At 41.3% G+C, this 17,710-nt stretch overlaps 1 protein-coding gene across 10 annotated transcripts in view; it reads right to left on the reverse strand.

Annotated features, from left to right (window-relative positions):
* The window catches only part of RGS6 (regulator of G protein signaling 6), a 280,872-nt gene that overhangs the window by 226,342 nt on the left and 36,820 nt on the right, over positions 1-17,710 (reverse strand). For 2 of the 10 annotated variants that reach the window (XM_068684081.1, XM_068684083.1), the window contains exon 1: positions 10,539-10,760. The exons of the other annotated variants lie outside the window; for them this stretch is intronic. The gene's annotated coding sequence lies outside the window, so the exon portion shown is untranslated. Of the gene's footprint in view, positions 1-10,538; positions 10,761-17,710 lie in introns of those variants that run through there. 10 annotated transcript variants of the gene reach the window in all.

Genomic DNA, 17,710 nt, shown 5'->3' on the forward strand with positions numbered 1-17,710 from the left:
GGTCAATAAAGACAAATTAGCATGGAAGCATACTGTGCTTCAATGATACATGCATCATTCTGGTCATACTTGTGGATAGGAATATGTTAGAGCACTTAATTAGATCAAAGACAAGACAAAAATAAATAGCATTAACTTTGCAGAAGACAAAAGCATCTAACCCTGAATCTTGCTTACACAGATTTCATGGGGCAATTAGCCTACATCTGAAGCATAAATAATAAGTAAATCTTTCGATTTACTAAGCGTGACTACCCCAGCCTCCTGAGGTTACGTAGAGGTCAACAAACAGTGGCAGTGCAACTTCAGTGCTGCAAGAAAATCATCAGTTACTTCTGAAGAGATGGCAGCTTCACAACAGATGTCAGTCCCCAAATAAATCACCTACAAGGTCTGGCTGGCAGGTGGCAGGCAAAGCCCAGTGCCTAACATGGGGCCAAAGAGCCTGACCAACTGCTGCCCTGGTGCAAAACGTCGAATTTCTGCATCCAGTCCACTCACACCCTTCCCAGGAGCAACCTGTCCTTACCTGTCCTCCTGAAAATCACGTGCTTCCAGCAAATATGCCATTACCAATAATAGTACAAACAAGATCCTTGTGGCTAGAACACACCAAAAAAAAAAATAAATAAATCACAAAACCACCAATACACAGCTGCTGAAATAAAAGCACATCAGTTGGACATTTCTTTCACCAAAACAATCTGAAATGCATCACTTTTCTATCTGTAAAATAAATGAGATGCCCCTCCAGATCGTAATGACAGCACGATAAAGCCACTGCCAGTGAACACCACGCTTGGCATGCTGAATGTTGAGCTTTGGTTCTTTGGTGCAATGCAATTGACAATAATAGACAAAAATAGAGTCTCATAGAGTCTCAGGTATGGAAAATTTCTACTTTGACATCACTGTAGTTCAGTATTTAATATTCCATGCCTATGCTTTGTATGAAGCAGAAAGAAGTTCAGAAGAGTCTAAGAACTCACCTACCCACTAAAATAGTTCAGAAAACTGATTTTCAAATGGCTGCCCTTTTCAGCATGGAACAGGAGTGTCAGAATAACTTTTTTGTTTAAGATCGGGTTATACAATTTGCAAGCAGATTATGTGAAACTATAGAAAGGGAACATGATATCCGGGCTGCGCATAATCAGGAAATATTTCCTGCATTTTTCAGTTCTCAAGACAGATTTCTTAGTATCTTTGCTACGTGAAAACAAGGTCCCCTAATTTTACCAGTCTTAATATTGTGCAGAATGAAAAGATTTTCTTCTGAATTGCTTTCTCAGAGTTGAGAAGAAACCGAGGGACCATTTCTGGTGAAGGCGGTGGGCTACAAAGCATCCTATAGGACTACACATGGGCAGCGACAGACCTCCACTTGCCATAATACCACACACCAAACTCACTGAGATCGGGGATGTTTCTGATTTACCTCCAGCTCAGCTTTGCAAAAGTTGGGCCCATCCCAAATTTGGCTTTTCTAATCCATACAATTGCTTTGCACAGCTTTACTGTCCTGAGAAACATGAGTGTGATTCCCGCTCTATGCTGTTCAAACCAGCAAGCAGATTCCTTATCAAGGGTACTTGCAAATTTGATCACTCAAGCAGCAGCACTATGCTAATGCAACCCGAGGCACTGAAAAAAGTACTTTGAGTCCCAGGAAATGTTCATTTCTGGTGCCACTTGCCACAGGCCAAACACTACGGAAACACCTATAAAGAAAGAGGGTGTTTACAAACGAGCAAGTAGCACAGGTTAACAGGAGCATTAGACGTTGTTCCGAGCCACAACATTGAAACTTCTTCAGACTCTCTATTTTCACGCTGTATTTCCACTATAAGAGCTTTAATTATCATAAGTTAATCACATCCCCAAGGCCTTACAAGGCAGCAGGCAATGGCAGACGCCTCTAATCCCTCTGGGGTGTAATTATTTCATAACCACTACACTTCAGGGTTACCTGATCGCCGTTACGGAAAATTTTATTCTCTCTCCTTCTCCAACCAAGACCTTTACAATTAAATACGTCTCTGACCCATTTTACACAATCTCTGTTCTTTCCCTTAAAGTGCTGTGTAAGACTTTGTTCTTTAGTTCAGACAGTAGAAAAGGGCTATTTTATTTTTTTAAAGTTCGTGGCACATCCAGCACAGCGCCAACTACTTTGAGGCACTGTTTCCAAAGGTGACGGACTGGATTTGAACAGAGGTTTCTCAATTCAGGAAGGATTATCAGCAGCAGCTTCACAATCAGAAGTTTACAGACCTGTTGTTATAAGAAACCTGACATTTTTACCACTGGTATAACACATTTCTGTAGGAATGGATTTTTGACATTATGACTTGTTCCTCCCAAGTTACTGCCACGTAATAAGATTAAACAGGACAGATCAACATGGACTGTAGTTGTTGGGTTGTTGTTTTTTGTTTTTTTTTTAATTATGAAGTCCTCTATGCTTTGCCATCTCCAACCTCAAAATCCTGAGAGAAGAATAACCAAAAAAAAAAAAAAAAAAGGCAGAAATCTCTCTGAAAAGAGGTCTCATTTTGAAAATAAGATCTGCCATTTTTCCTCATTGTGAAAGACCAGGTTGGGAGTATAACTTCAGAGAACATGAGAAAAATGAATCCTCCTTTCCTCATATTTTTTAAAGACTTCAAAAATTGCAAATCTTTGCTTTCCCTGATTAGTGGGTCTGAGGTCCTTATGCAGTTCTTCTTTGCTGAATTCCCACAGGAGATAAGGCCAAAGAATTTGTAACAAAAGCAAAGGGGTGAACTAAAGGGACAAAAAGTATATCTGCAACTGAATCTGCTTGCTCAGCAAGAACCCGTACAAAATGCTGCTGATCTTTGGAAGAAGCAATCCAAACAATCAATAGAATTGTAAAATATCATCGATGTTGAGCATCTTAGCCAAATCTTATGGTACTCACCACCTGATCTTGCGTCTTGACATTTGTCTCCAAAGCACACTTTCAGACTGGGACACTAAATAAATGCTTTCCCCTGCACTATTCAGCAGCGGTGCATTGACATTTTGAACTCTACAGTCCAAACAGCTGACAACAGCCTCTCGCTAGCACTGTAGCTACTTGGCATGGTAGTGCACCGATTTATCCAGCACATTTTATTTATGTGACACACCAACTACATGGTTACAAATGCTGTTTTTATTTGAATTTGCTACTTTGAAAGCATTTTTTTGAAGACTAAGGAGCTCTAAGTGTTTAGGACTTCAAGAGCTCTGATTTCCAAAAAGGACCCTGAAGAGTTCCCTTTCTAAACAAACTGAGGGCTCTGAGGCATCAAATCTTTAGAATACATAGAGGATAACTAAGTGAAAACTTAGGGGCCTGGATTTTCAGAGTGGTGTTTTAAAGTTCTGGCCACAGGACAAAGCTTTCAGAACATCTCTTTCACTCTACCACTGGTTTGAGTTGCTACCCGAAGTGTTTAGGGTAAGCACTGCAGTTCAGATGTCAAGATCACCTCTAAAGAGAACTAAAACAAGATGAGAGAGAAACTATTGCTGGGAAGGTAGCTTGTCTGCACTGGTTCTCTTGAGGTTAAGCTCAGACTCATTAGATTGAGGCACATAAAAATAAATATATACTTCATGCAGGTTTTTTCTTTAAGGTATCAGTTAATTAATAAATCTCCTATAGATATTCTGGAATATGATTTCAGATAAACTAGGACAATAGAAGAAAAACATCTTATTTCAAAAACAGTGATCAAATCTATGTAAATGTGGACTATGAAGCAGAAGTCTTTAGTAAACTGTGTTAAAGTTTGAAAAAGCATCTATCAATGCCTTTTAAAAAGTCCTTCCATTTTCTGTTCTCCGGTGATTTCTTGATGCAATTCCATAAACATTAAAATGAAATAGTTATCTTCTTGATAATGGAAACGGTTCCTTTTAAGATTAATTACTAAAACACAGGAAAGTGCTCTAGCTCTCTGACTCACAGGTCCATACCAAAGTAAGGCTAATGTTGTTTCATTTATTGGCTAAAACATTTGTGGGGGGCAGTTTAGCTACTTACATATCAGCTCAGTACTCCGGAAACACACCAGCCATGAGTCTTCCAAATCAGAAAAATGAAGATCTTATCTTTCAAATTGCTTCAGCTCCTACAGACTTACAAACACCACCCTACAAGCCTGAAAATAGCATTTCATCAGCTTTTTTTCCTTGTCTGATTTAGTTATTTGACACTGTTTCTTTCTCACTCAAATGGAGCAGGAATGAAGACAGCTAATCTGGACAGAAACAACCCAATACACTGTGAAAAATAAGTGGTTCAATGCATCTACGTATACAGCCTTCAACCTCCATATAATTGCTTTGAACCTGGACATTCAGCAGGCACGTGATAATCTGAATAGCCTGATTTGGGGGGGGTTGCCATCCTGCAAATCAGAGACATTCATAAATGCCATACCTACCATCAGAATTGGTATCACTGGCACTTGTGGGGAGAGCGATGGACTGGAAGGAAATGGAGATGTTAATCCATCTAACCCATTGTAAGCAACATGTAAATGTGGAAGGAACCTCAACAACAGGAGAGTTTGCAGAAGTTTGCCCAGGAGACAAACACTGCCATAGTAGAAACTTCAACAAATACTTCAATACTTTGGGGGGAGGGAAGGTTAAGAAAAAAAAAATAAAATAGAGGCTGTTGGAACTTAGCATCACCTCCTACTCCTCCTGTTTAAGTACCTCAGGATGTTTCAGGCCCAGCGTGAACTGTAGGAGAAACATTTCTTCTAGAGCACGAGTGCTCACTTAGGAATATCTGCCACTGAAGACCAAAAACTCAGCAGTTGAAAACATTTAAGACCTGGCGGAGTAATCACACCTACTGCCACTAAGCTCTAGAGAGTACGATAAAGAGGGGATAGCTGGGAGAGGTCAGCTCTGCAAGCCAGAAGGCTGCTTGAGAAATACAGTCAATTAATCCCGGTAAGCTGTAACCATTTGCTCCACTGCCTTTAAAGCACAGTTCCACAAACCTTAGTTACTCAAACTACAAAGTCACTTAATTATCCAGATTCCTGTCTCTGCTAAATACTAGACAGACTGGCAAGTCATCTATTTTTTTTTTTTTTTAAGTTTGGATAGCAGAAAATAAACTTTTTTTCCTAATCTGGATCTCAGTTACTCTTTCATGTGATATCTAGTTCTAAAAGAATAAAAGAACACTTTGTTTTGCTTTTAAAATCATATTTGTGTGATAACCTATACATGCATCTCAAGAAATCCAAATCATTGACACCCGTAAGGATGGAAACGCTGCTGTGATTTTACAAGACAGCTGCAACTAAAACATTTTAAGCTTCTTCCCTTAGGATGGTGCTCCTTCTCTGCCCAATTTGAACCAGGACTGAGCTCAAGTCCTGGGCCATTAGGCTAAGTGCTGGGTAGCGCAGAGAATACATGCAGAGATTGCTAGAAGGGCTGTAGCAATGCTAACAGACTTCTGCAGAGCTGGTTTTCTTGGTTTTGTTTTCTAAATGCTTCAGTAGTTAAGGCTTTTAACCTAAACTAGGGCAAAAAAAATATCAAAGGGAGGGGAATGAAGGGAAGTGGCCATAGCTGAGAAGCCGTAGAAGGAGGAAACATGAGGTATGCATAGCAGGAGCTGACTGGATCCACTAATGACAGAGCAAATCAATAGGTTAAGGGCTAGACTGCCCAGATACAGGAATATCCAAATAGGGTGATGGACACTCTCAGGTTATTAATGCAGATTTATACTGGTGATTACAGCACAACGAGGGACAAAGTTCCTTGGGGACTGCTTACTGCTCCCCCAGGTGCCGGCCTGCAGGGCAGGGGAAATATTGCCCAGGGGCTTTGTGCAAGCTTGAGCCGGGATGGGACACTCTCCTACAAACTTCCCTGGTGCTCCAAAACTTGCAAGAATTTTATTATTAGCCTAATTATAACATTACACTACTTAGGTACTTTAAAGCTTTCATGCAACATGATGACTACTTTATTTCCCGGATAGCAACTCTAGAGGTGCATCATCTCATTTTTGCTATTTTTATAGTGTCTTGGTTTTACTTGGCATCAGAACAGAAAGAAATGTCAAAGCCTTCTAAAAAACAAAACATGAGTTGTTTTCTGGCAAACTGTACCAGCAAGAAAGAGCCACTGATAGAGGAAGGGAATGATACAGGAAAAGCAGTGCTTTGACATTTTTCATCGAACGGACTAAAGCAGGCTGAAGTCAACTGAATTGAAGAAAGACAGAAATAGAAGCCAGCTCTGTGGAATTGCACTCCTCTGTCTCCATCACAGGATGCTTCTCCCTCTCTTTTCAGATACCTTAAACCCTACACACATTTATATACTTGATCTGTGCAAAGACATACCTGTGGATATATATGCACCTACATGCATGTTGCACATGCACGAATATGAATATTGTGTATATGTATGTGCCCTTCACTAACAGAGGACATTTTCTGTACTGCCCATATCTAACAGTCCCCTGGTTACTCTTCTCGAATTTCCCCTTCCTACTTACTTTCCTAGCACACTACTGCTCAGAAATAATGCGTGGAGGATTTAAGGCTGAAACAACTAAAGAAAATCTGGCCTGGTTTTCTGCTGCAAAAGCATGTAGAGAATTTATACTACTGCTGGACACATCCAGAAGGATTCAATAATCAAACAAAAAATAATATTATTGTGTAATCCCAATTAGAACAATGCCCTTGAATGAGACTAGCAGCTGTTAGTCCCTTCCCACAAGCTCAGGCAGGATATGCAAAAGGCAATTTAAGATACATTTAGAGGACACAGCAGCCTTTATTTTCACACCCTCTTGCCCATTTTCAGAAGCACATTGAGTAAACCAGAGATGTGTTGGCTGTGGGAGCATGGGGAGAGCGTTTCAGCCACAACCCCTATGAGAAGAGGCTGCCATGGGCAGGAACACTGCATGGATAGCAGGTACAGCCCCTCCAGGTACCACGGTCAGTGCTGCACTACCCTCAGAAAAAAATTTCTCCTCCTAGCATCTAACCCTGAACTTCCCAAGCTACAATTCAGGGCCAGAGTCATTCATTTTATCATCTGGTGTTACCAAGAAGCACTCAGCTCCATCAGCTTTGCCATTGCTCTCCTGTCCTCTGTACGCTGCTGTTGGATTCCCCTTAGCCTCCTCTTTGCCAGGCTGTACCAGCACAGCTCCCTCAGCCTGCCTTCACGAGCAGGATGCTCTAGGTCCCTCATCACCTTAGCAGACTGCACTACCTGGACTTGAAGCTCTCCGCCAAACAAGCTCTCCACTCCTCGCTACCTCCCAAAGTGGTGACAGACACCACATTTCACAGCCACACTGCCCTAACTTTACAACCACACAACAACTCTCTGGTTTCTAGCAAACCTGAGCTCTCTTCTCAGAACAAATGGACCTTAGGATTTGCACTTCCATGAACCTCTTAAATTGCAGCTGACACTCGAGGATAAACATAGCTAAGTGAACACCAAAATACAAATACACATACACACACTTTTCTTCAGTCACAATAAAATTATTTAGGGCAAAATCCAGCAAGCCTTTTCATTTGTATTAGCACAAGTCCTGATCAAAAGCTTACTGAAGGCAAGGGCCTTAATTGGTTTTGGATTAAGCCATTAGGAATCTTAAGGACAGCAAAATCCAAATTTGCATTTCTGCAAGTAAAACCCTAATTGGCGGCTGGAAGAACTAAAAGTAGATGTGGTGTCCTTCAGGAGCTGTGGTGGTAATACGCCGGGCAAGATCAAATGCCTTGCTCAGTACTGCATTCAGGCAACTTCCAGAATTTAAGATCCTGAACACTCTCACCCCCTGAATACTTGCTTTTTGTTAATGACTGTAAAGGTATCGGTCCCAACACCTGGACCAAATTCCTGCTTGAGATATTACATTTTGGTCCAGCCAAGTCTTTCTCTATCCCCTTCATATACACTTCACTTTTTCAGCTCTCTCATTGTTATTAAGCAGCTTTCAGCTTTGAACTTTATACTTATTCAACTAAGAGTGGCTGCATTTCAGTAGTCTGTGAAATTATGTATAGTAAAATCTCTGGAAACATTATGGGTATTTATTTCATTTTAATTTGAATCCATTAGTTAGAAAGAAGCCCCATTCTACTGAGGCACATCCAATTCAGCAAATTTAGCTTTGATTTTTTAACATTATTACCACTAAATTACTTTCCTCCAGAATTATACTAGGCTAAGGCAAGATATTAATTTTGTCTGAGACTAAACTACATACTGAAAGCTACTGGCCACTTTAATTAGTTCAGCACTCCCCAAAAGTCATTAAAATGAAAGAAAAAAAAAAAAAGTAGAGAAAACTAAGACTAAGCTGCACACCAAACACTTCATGTTCTCTGTAGCTTTCTATTGCAAGTTTGATGTCAAAGTAGCTAGTGCAATCAGCAAGGACAAGGCACCCAAATGCGCTGCTTTTGCACAAACCATCAATCCAAAACCACAAATAAAGACACAGAGACAAAGCCCGGTGATGGACAAAAGACATTGGTGTGACCTACAAGGCTGGAAAGCACAGACAATACGGAAGGCAGCAGAACAGTTCACCCTGTACATCTCAAAGGTATCAGCAGCCTCCTGGATCCTCCCATAGCCATTCTTATAGTCCAACTCATACAGGTGAGTTGCAGGAGGCAGAGACAAGATGTGCACGTCCTAATGTGACATTCCCTGCACTACCTCAGAGCAGGACAGGACTCCAGCCTCAGTTTCCCCTCCACTCTCACATAAGGTGTCAGCTGTGATGCTCGAGCACAAACAGGCTTCCTTCAGCTGCCTGCCCTAAGAGAGTACTTGTTTTTGCCAGCATAGGAGTCATCTGACAAGCTGCATCTTGCCCACCTGCAACCACTTCCCTTTCCCCAGTGCCTTTGTGCTGATTTGCAAAGGGCACTGCTATTTCATGGGGCTTCAGAGCACCAGGATGCACAGGAAGGGATGGTGCTGTTCTCATGCGCTCAGTTACTACCACATAGCAGCTGTCTTACCTCGCACTGCCAGCCCAGCCAGCAATAATAAATGAAGAAGGATGACCTGCAGCATTGTCCTCATATTTAAAATTGGCCAAGGGACGTATTAACCTGTGCCATTATTCTGTCTCCTTGCTCCTCCATGGAACAAGATATAATTCTCACGTTTTCACAGATTATCATGATGAGGTATTTCATGGGAGGTTTCATTTTATCGCTGCACATACACCGCTTCCAACAGCTGTATTTTGTATATCATCCCATAACTACCAGCACCACTGCCTGTAGATTTGTTGCCTTTCTTCTGTCCATCCTGCTGCACAGAGCTCACTACCTGCAATCTGACAAACATTTCCACTAGGATGTAAACACCCTTTTTTTCTCTGCTCCTGTTGAAGTCTGCACTGGCCTTTCAAAGAAGAAAAATAATTATATCACCCAATGTTCAGATGCTGGAAACTCATGACAGCTTCTCTTTCAGTCAGACGAGGCACTAAGGTATCTGACTCAGAGCTGCTCAACAACAAAAAGTTGAGTGACGAGCACAAGGCAGCCACTGCTAACATCTGGGTTACAAACACACAAATACTGAAAAACAATTTAGGAACACAATTCAGCCCAGCAGCTCTATGGAGGCACCAGAACTACACCCGTTCTCTGCTGCCACTCCAATAGGGACAGCAAGGCCAACTACTCTGAACCCCTATTGAGAATACAAACGGGAACAATACAAAATGCCAATGAAATAAGAGACAACCGATTGTGTCATCAAATTCTTTATACAGAGGGCACACCTTGCAGAGCAACAGAGGAGCAGTAACCATTTGAGATTTCCTTTAAGATGCCTTCAAGCACCTGACATGTAACAACTCTGAGACACACTTTGAGCAGCCTCAGCACCGTCACCACCTCCAAAACGTAAGATGCGCAAATTGAGGTCACTGGATCCCAAGTGATTAAACCAGAGCGATCTAATATTCATACTTTCCCTGGAGTATGTCTCTTTGTTTTCGAGTGCTATCTTGAGACTCCTTGGCAGAGAGGAAGACTACGAAGTGCAGCTGAGCAGTTCTCTCGCCTGAACTGCTCTCAAGACAGCACTTTGAAACAGGAAGAGACAGGACTCAGGAGAACATATAAATATCTTATAAGGTGCTGGAACACTCAGTAATTAATTTTTCAGCAAGGAGAAGCTTTTATTTCAACAATGTGTAAAAAATAAATTTTGAATTTCATACCCACTGCCTGGCTACCCAAGCTCTGACCCAAAATAATAGCAAGAATGAAGAATCACAAATACGGAACCTGCCGAAATAAAACAGGCCAAGAGCCACTGCTTTTACTTAACCTGATTTCCATAGCAATAGATGGCAGCTACGTTTCCATTACGGAACTATGTAGAATTTTTTTTTTCCCCTGTATGAACCTAAGAGATAAAGAGGACTCTGTATGCAATTAGGACAAGAGGAGGGGAGAAGATCCTGAGAGCTTTACCTGCTTCAGTGCAAAAATGCTTCCATCATTCAGGGGCAGGCGAGACAGCGCACAAAAGCATTACCCATGCCACAGAGGAACGTACAATTTTATAGGGAGCATTATCTTAAAAGTTACGGTGAGGCAGATCCAACACAAGATGTGATGTTGAAGAGCACTCCTCTGCCACTCCACCCTGAGCACCAGTTCTGCCAGAGGCTCTTCATGTGCTGTTTTAACTCATCTCTCCTCAATATATTGGTCTTCCAACAGGTGGGACCACTTGCCCTGCTTCAAGCTCTTCTCTGCCATCCTGCGTGAACAATTAGTGGTAGCCTTGATTAGCTGCCTGATTAGCTGACCTTCAGCACCTGCCAAGATCTGGAGAGTGGCTTCAGACATGCACCTAAATGGTTTGCTGCACATTTCCATTTTCAGGCTGGAAGGCACAGAGGAAGGAATCTGTGACGTTTCTGGAAAATTTTCCTAAATAAAACGTCAAGACTGGTAGGAGGAAGAGCCAACAAAGGCCAGGAGTCCAGCTGAGATAACGTGCACCTGAAGTGTCACAGGTTTGGGCTCAAATACCTGTCCTCAGTGAGGTAGTGAAATAATTTAAATCAAGGCATTGTGAAGGGTGGGTGCATTCCAGTACCTGAACTATTCTAGGTCTCCATCTCCAGATTTGATAAAAACGCTACCAGGAACTCCGTAAAATTCCTTACTGATAGCTGGAACATAAGACTTCATAAAAAGTTTCTTTATATAATAAATTCTCATCCTAATAATCCCAAACAAATGTACCTCTCAGCATTTAGTCCCTCTGTGAATTATAGAGTCATTTGATAATGATTCAGCTATTTGTTCAGCTGTTTGCAAACTTACTAAACTAACAATGAACAACAACTCTTATTAAATATTTAAGATGTTTCTTTCAAAGGTCTCATCCTCATGAACCCAGGACGATAATACAGATTTCCATTTGGTAAACACTTCTGTCAGCAGTACGTCAAGTTTTGTACACTGAGCACTCCATGGAGGTAAAGACATTTCTTGGATCCGATTCCAGCATTAGTAATGAAGGCTCAGAAGATGTTTGAAGGTGAAAAAAAAAGTCTTAGTATGTATGGATTCTAAGGTCACTGGGTTACCAAAGACAGAACAGATGAAACTTTCAGTGCTCTGGGTAGAAGCAGCCACTGTCACCTCGCTGCTCTCAGCAGTTGCCAGCTGTTTGCTGTGGGCAGTGAAGTTCTTTTCCTGCAATCACCAATCCCCTTAATGAGTCATTTGTTACCATGCCCACCAGCAGCTTCATTTTGTTTAGCCCACTTCAGCTCTGTGATGGCCAAATCCTTGAAAACCGTACTCAGTGCGCTGTCCAGGGAGATGGCTCTGTCCCAATTAATCAAATAATCAACCAGTTGCAAATACATTTTGAAGACATTATTCATGAAAGATGATTCAGACCTGATCCTTAGGCAGCCTGGGGATATCACAATGCCATCCAGACCTCTGTAACACCACAGTGACTTTACATAAAAAATCATTTTCATTTTTTAAACTGTTTTGCCTGAACAGTGAATGAAACTAGGGGTGATTTGAATGGCCTGAAGATATCAGAAGGAGGTAAAGATTGATCAGTAAACCTCAATCATGGGACTAAAATGTTTGTTGATGGTCTTCATTTCAGAGCTAGGGCAAATGCCCTTCCTTTCAACAATACGACATGCTTGCCTACAAGCCTGTGCTGGGAATGTCCCTTCTGATCCCATGGTTAGGCTTGGGGTGTTTTTTTCTGTCTATTTATTTTGTTTTGGCATTAGAAGCAGCCAGTACTTAGTGAAGCTCTGGCTTCATTCATGGAAACAACACAGACAACCTTCTGCACCTCACAAGCACGCTCCAGTCTCAATCTAGGGCTGAGTTTTGACCTTTCCAAGAGCTTTTCTCAAATTTTGCTGCAATAGAATTGGATGATAATTCAAGACCTGAGTGTGGTTTTTATCCAAATTGCTGAGCACCAAAGGGAATGGATTTGTGAAGAGCTCCTTCAGAACAAATCCTGGCTTCTGGGGTGGTAATAGATGAGCCGGGGGTAGCTCTGTGTTCACATCCATTCTAAACTGGTCATTCCCACAGGATAAGACTGACAGGTCCTGTGGATATCATACCCACAGCCATCAGAGCCAAGACAGGCCAACTGCTATTTTCTGGACATCTCAAATCACACTACTGCAACACCTCAGCTCTATTTTTTTCAAAATTACATCAGAAAAGAAAGTACCGAAATGAAACCACAGAACACTTTACTGCTAGAACCAGTTAGAAAAAAAAACAACAACAACAACAACAAAAATTAAATTTAAACTTTTATCAGTGTTTTTTTTTTGTTGTTGTTGTTATTTTTGTTATTTTTGTTTCATTTTGGTTTTCCAGAGAAGTTCTCTGCAACAGCCTGACACTGTTGACCGGGGTCATGGCTTTGCCAGCAGTTTGTGCCTACTACAAACATAACCATCATGAAATAATTTCCAACAGACCCACAAGCAGGTGACAAACTGTCATCATTTCCTTACGCTTTGGACAAGTCTGGGTGTGAGATGCAAGCCTAGAAGCTAAAGCAACCTCATGTCTTCTTACAATCTCTTCCCCTATTAGCCAGGTTCCCAGTCAAAGAATTTCACTTCTCCTGTCCAAAATACTCTTGGAGTATCACAGCTGCCACACAGAAAGGTGGTCAGCTGCTATAATAAGCAAAAGACCAGGAAAAAAAAAAGTCAGACACTAGGGAGCAACTAATTGAAATAACAGAGTCAGTTTATCCATTCCTGTATGTTTTCATAATTCACTGAGAAAGAAGCATCTCAGCTGCTTGTCCTTGAAAGTCTCTGGGGACCTCTCTGCAGCTTGACATATTTAAAAGGTTGCCATGGTCATTGAGTCTTTTTCCTCAGTACTGTAACCAAATGCATCAAAAGCAGTGAAGTAAAGCAGTCCCCAACCACAAGCTGTACGTTCCAGCATACGGCCACATCTCCCCGTTGTTTCTCTTGCTCTGCCTGGTAGCTCATCTCAGTGCCATTGAGACCATTGGGGCCTAAAGGGCACAAAGCCTTCAGTTCATGTCCACCAACTTCAACCAGTTACACCAGAAGAACGGTAAGACCATCAAAAGAAACACCGGGGGGGGGGGGGGGGGCAGGAATTTATCAAGACACTGCCAAATGGATTAGGAGCACATAACTGCAGTGTGCATGCATCTAGGAGGTGACTCAATGCCCCATTCTGGGGCTAAATGTTTCTCAAATAAATCAAGGTTATGCAATTAAGAACGATGTGGACAACAGGCTACAATTAGAGCTTGCGTGCAGCCTGTAAGTGGAGTCAGATACTTTTAAGACTACTGAAGAATTGCTTCAAGCACTTCTAAATCTCCCTTACAATTCTAGGTCAGCAAATGCCATTTTCTTAAAGCAATCTTCTTGAGTTTAAACTCTCTCCAAAACACATTGCCCTTCCAGTTCACTTACCGGCTGTCTGCAACAGTCTTTCTGCCTACTTTTGGTGCATTCTCTCAATCCTCTTTTTTTCCTGCAAATAGCCCTGAATGTCAGAGGCATACGCTCACAATGAACAGTTTAACAGAGGCCACTACAACAAAACTTTCAAGCTCTCATAATTTTGTGCAAGCTTGGGTCAAGGTCTCCCCTACATGCCCTGAAACTCTCAAACATCTCTCTAGTGGGAGGAGGAGAGAACTGGTGATTCTAAGGACTGGATCAACAACATAAACACCATTTTTATTGTTGAAAAATAAACTAGAGGTTTCTTTCTTGCATTCAGGAAGTAAAACTTGTTATAGCTTCACTTGTTTCAAGTGCTTTCCAGTCAAAAATGCTTTCAGAGAAATCACTACTGAAATAGGTCACCTTTCCTGGTATTGGGACCGAGGGAAAGCCATTCAGGCTCCGTGTTTACAATGAACAGATGCTTTCACATTACAAATATATGTATGTACATATATATATATATGTATATATATATATATGTATATATATAACCACATTTTATATATATAGAACAGTTATATATATTTATATATATATCTATATATACACACACACACACATTAAAAATGTGGTTTTAGCCGTTGTTTTTGTACAGATAACTTTCCAGTTACAACCCAATGGTTGAACTGCATTCAGTGTACAAACAGATAACAGTAGTACCATTGCTGTAGTTCTGTTTTTCCATGCATGGAAAAAATATAATTAACAGAGCTTCAGTTAATTTTACCATTAAGAGCCCAGCGGGGAGCAGCGCGAGTGACAAGAAGCCACTGCTGCCAAGGTTTATGTGACATTTTGTGCAAGTTATTGAATGAGCTAATTTGTACATAGTTACAAGCCCGTGTTTAACAAAATTGTGTGGATTTACTGATGGGGAAAGGCATCTAATTACAGCACCAGTGAATGAAATATTCTCTTTGTCTGGAACACTGCTAGAACATCTCCCGCCGTTATGGTCATGTCAACAAGCAGAGGAGAATTGTGCTCCAGAGTTTTCCAGTTCCAGGTTTCCTTGCTCAAACCCACAATGAATGAGAGAGATGAGGGAAAAACTTGTGAAATGGTAGGAGTCAAGGATGAAAATTCTTAATGTGCTATAAAAACCTAACCTATTTTCATCAAAAGGGGAAAAACATAACTGAAAATAACTGGTAGAGAAGAATAAAAGTTACCCCTGCAGCACTAGACACTTGAAGATGCTGGTAAACAGAACCATTTCTATCTAGACTTTAAAAACATAACTGCAGAACCATTTCTATTTAACTTCAATCTCACAGAAGCACATTTTTACAAAAATGTAGCTATGACCAAATTGAGAGAGAAAGTAAGTCAACACCAACCAGGAAACAGATTTAAATAATTAATGTGTTCCTTGACTAGATACTTCTTCCTACCTTTTCCATTCATTCTACTCTCAGTTAAGGCATTTGAAAAGATTATATAATGCTTTGTCATTTCTTCTCGTGTATGCCACAAACATGCATCACTTTACCTTTAGAGACACCTAATTATGGCCCAAAATACAGAATCCAAGCACGTCCTTATGAGGTACCATTAACGAGCTCTTTTAATGTCATAGAAAACCAGAATGGGTTCCACCTCCCTCAGAAATGTCTAAGGCTTTGAGTTAAAATATCCATTGCACTCAAGAATGAGTAAACCTCTGTTAAGTAGACCCCTGCATTTCAGCATCTGGTTAACTGGTCAATTTCCTTCAGATCATTTAACTTTGGGAAGGGAAAGAAAAGGAAAGAAGAAAAAAATGAGATATATGACAACAACGATAAAGAAACAGAAGAATAAAAGTAATTGCTTCCCCTGGAACATGGTATGACAGCTTCTCATGAAAAGAGTGCTTCAAAATGTCTTCGGATGGAAAACATGAGTTTTTAAATGGAACTTCATTTGCATACTTTCATGGTCCTGCACATGTAATTCTATTTATTGAAATGAATCTTCCCACTCAAACTTTAGCTCAGAGCCTTATGAAAGAAGTTTGTAATCCTCTGAAGTGATATTTTATTAATCAGGACATGAGATATAAAACACTACCTACAGTCCCTACTCCTTCCGTAAGTATGCTGGTATAGTGGGTCATGCAATTTTTCTTCTTCTGGCTTCCAGAGACATTGAAACATCGCACTGACACCTGTTCTGAGCAGATTAACTCATGGCCAGCAGAAACATCAGTAGATCTTGACATTAATGCAATAGAAAGTGCAGCATTTCTCACGGAGAAGAGTCTAGTATCATTTCCCCCCTCGTACAAAAGAATGGCCTTGTTCCTGCAGCAACGAGAACCTAACATGAAAAGACAGTGTTTGCGTATTGTCTAAAAAAAAAAAAAAAGAAAAAAAAAAGAAAAAGAAAAAGAAAAAAACAAGACCATATTTACTACTACTAATGGCAAAATTTTAAATTTTTAACTGCACCTCCTGCGGACCTACAGTTCCGATCTGCTGCGACATACACAGAGCAGATACGGGAGATGGAAGAAGACTGACTTCCACCGTGTTCTATCACTGAATTTGAAAGAAGTCAGGTGGGTCACCATAACCAGTTCTTCTAAAGATTTCTTACCTCAGTGAGCAAAGACATGATTAATAGAGGTAAGAGCTGGCAATTCAAGCTATTCAGAGCAACAAAAGAACAAACAGCCAAAGAGTACTTAAAAAGGATCCTGCTTTGTTTTAATGTGAAGTGCCTTCCAGTTTCCAGAGCTCTGGGGGAACATTTATTCCTTCAAAACTGTAATAACCAAAACTACTCATGCTTTATTTTCATCTTAGTACTTGGTGAAGCGCCAAGCATTGCGAGTCTCAGAGGCAGAACCACGAGAGTCAGCAACAGTAAAACCCAGTGATTATGAAGGTTTCTTAGGGGACAACAAATATATATATAGATATATGTTAACGTAGTAAGTAGAAAGCAGCCATGCAATTCGATAGGTGTAGAAAGATGGGCTGCATTTTTTTCCCCATTACAGTTCTCATGAATTTATCATCAAAGCCAGGCTGACTCGAGCTAGAGGCAGAAGCAAAAGGAAGTAGAAGGATTTCCTCAGTTCTTTTAAGCCTTACTATTTGGTCGCCAGGTAGATATCAAGCCATGGACCACCGAGATATATATACACATACACACACTCTCACATCTACAGACACACACAGGCATGTATACCAGATTTTACAATCAGCTGGGGAAGCCTCCTGCTGTAAATCTATTTTTTCCCTCCTTGGCATGTGCCCTAAAACTGGTAATATCGTTGCTTCTTGATTATTATTTCACTTCTTCCCCCCCCCCCCCCCCCCCCCCCCAGACAACACAGTAGATGGCAACGACTGAGTTGACTGCATTTTACAGTGTGCAGAGCCCTCAGGGTGGAACACCAGGACCCCCGCTTCCGAGCACCCTGCCACAGGAAGGGGGCTCCCCCATCGTGTGGGGCTGGGAACAGCACAGGGACCCTGGGGATGTGGGGGGTGACCCAGGGCCAGGGCTGTGCCCCATGGGGACAGGGTGTCCCTTACCCACACACTTGGGATGACTGGGGACAAGTAGCTTTGTGTGCAAGCACTGTTTGGGGGGGGAATTACAGACAGGCGTTGGGGAAGCCTCAGTTAA

Source organism: Anas acuta, chromosome 5 (genome assembly GCF_963932015.1).
Source record: "Anas acuta chromosome 5, bAnaAcu1.1, whole genome shotgun sequence".
NCBI lineage: Eukaryota > Metazoa > Chordata > Aves > Anseriformes > Anatidae > Anas > Anas acuta.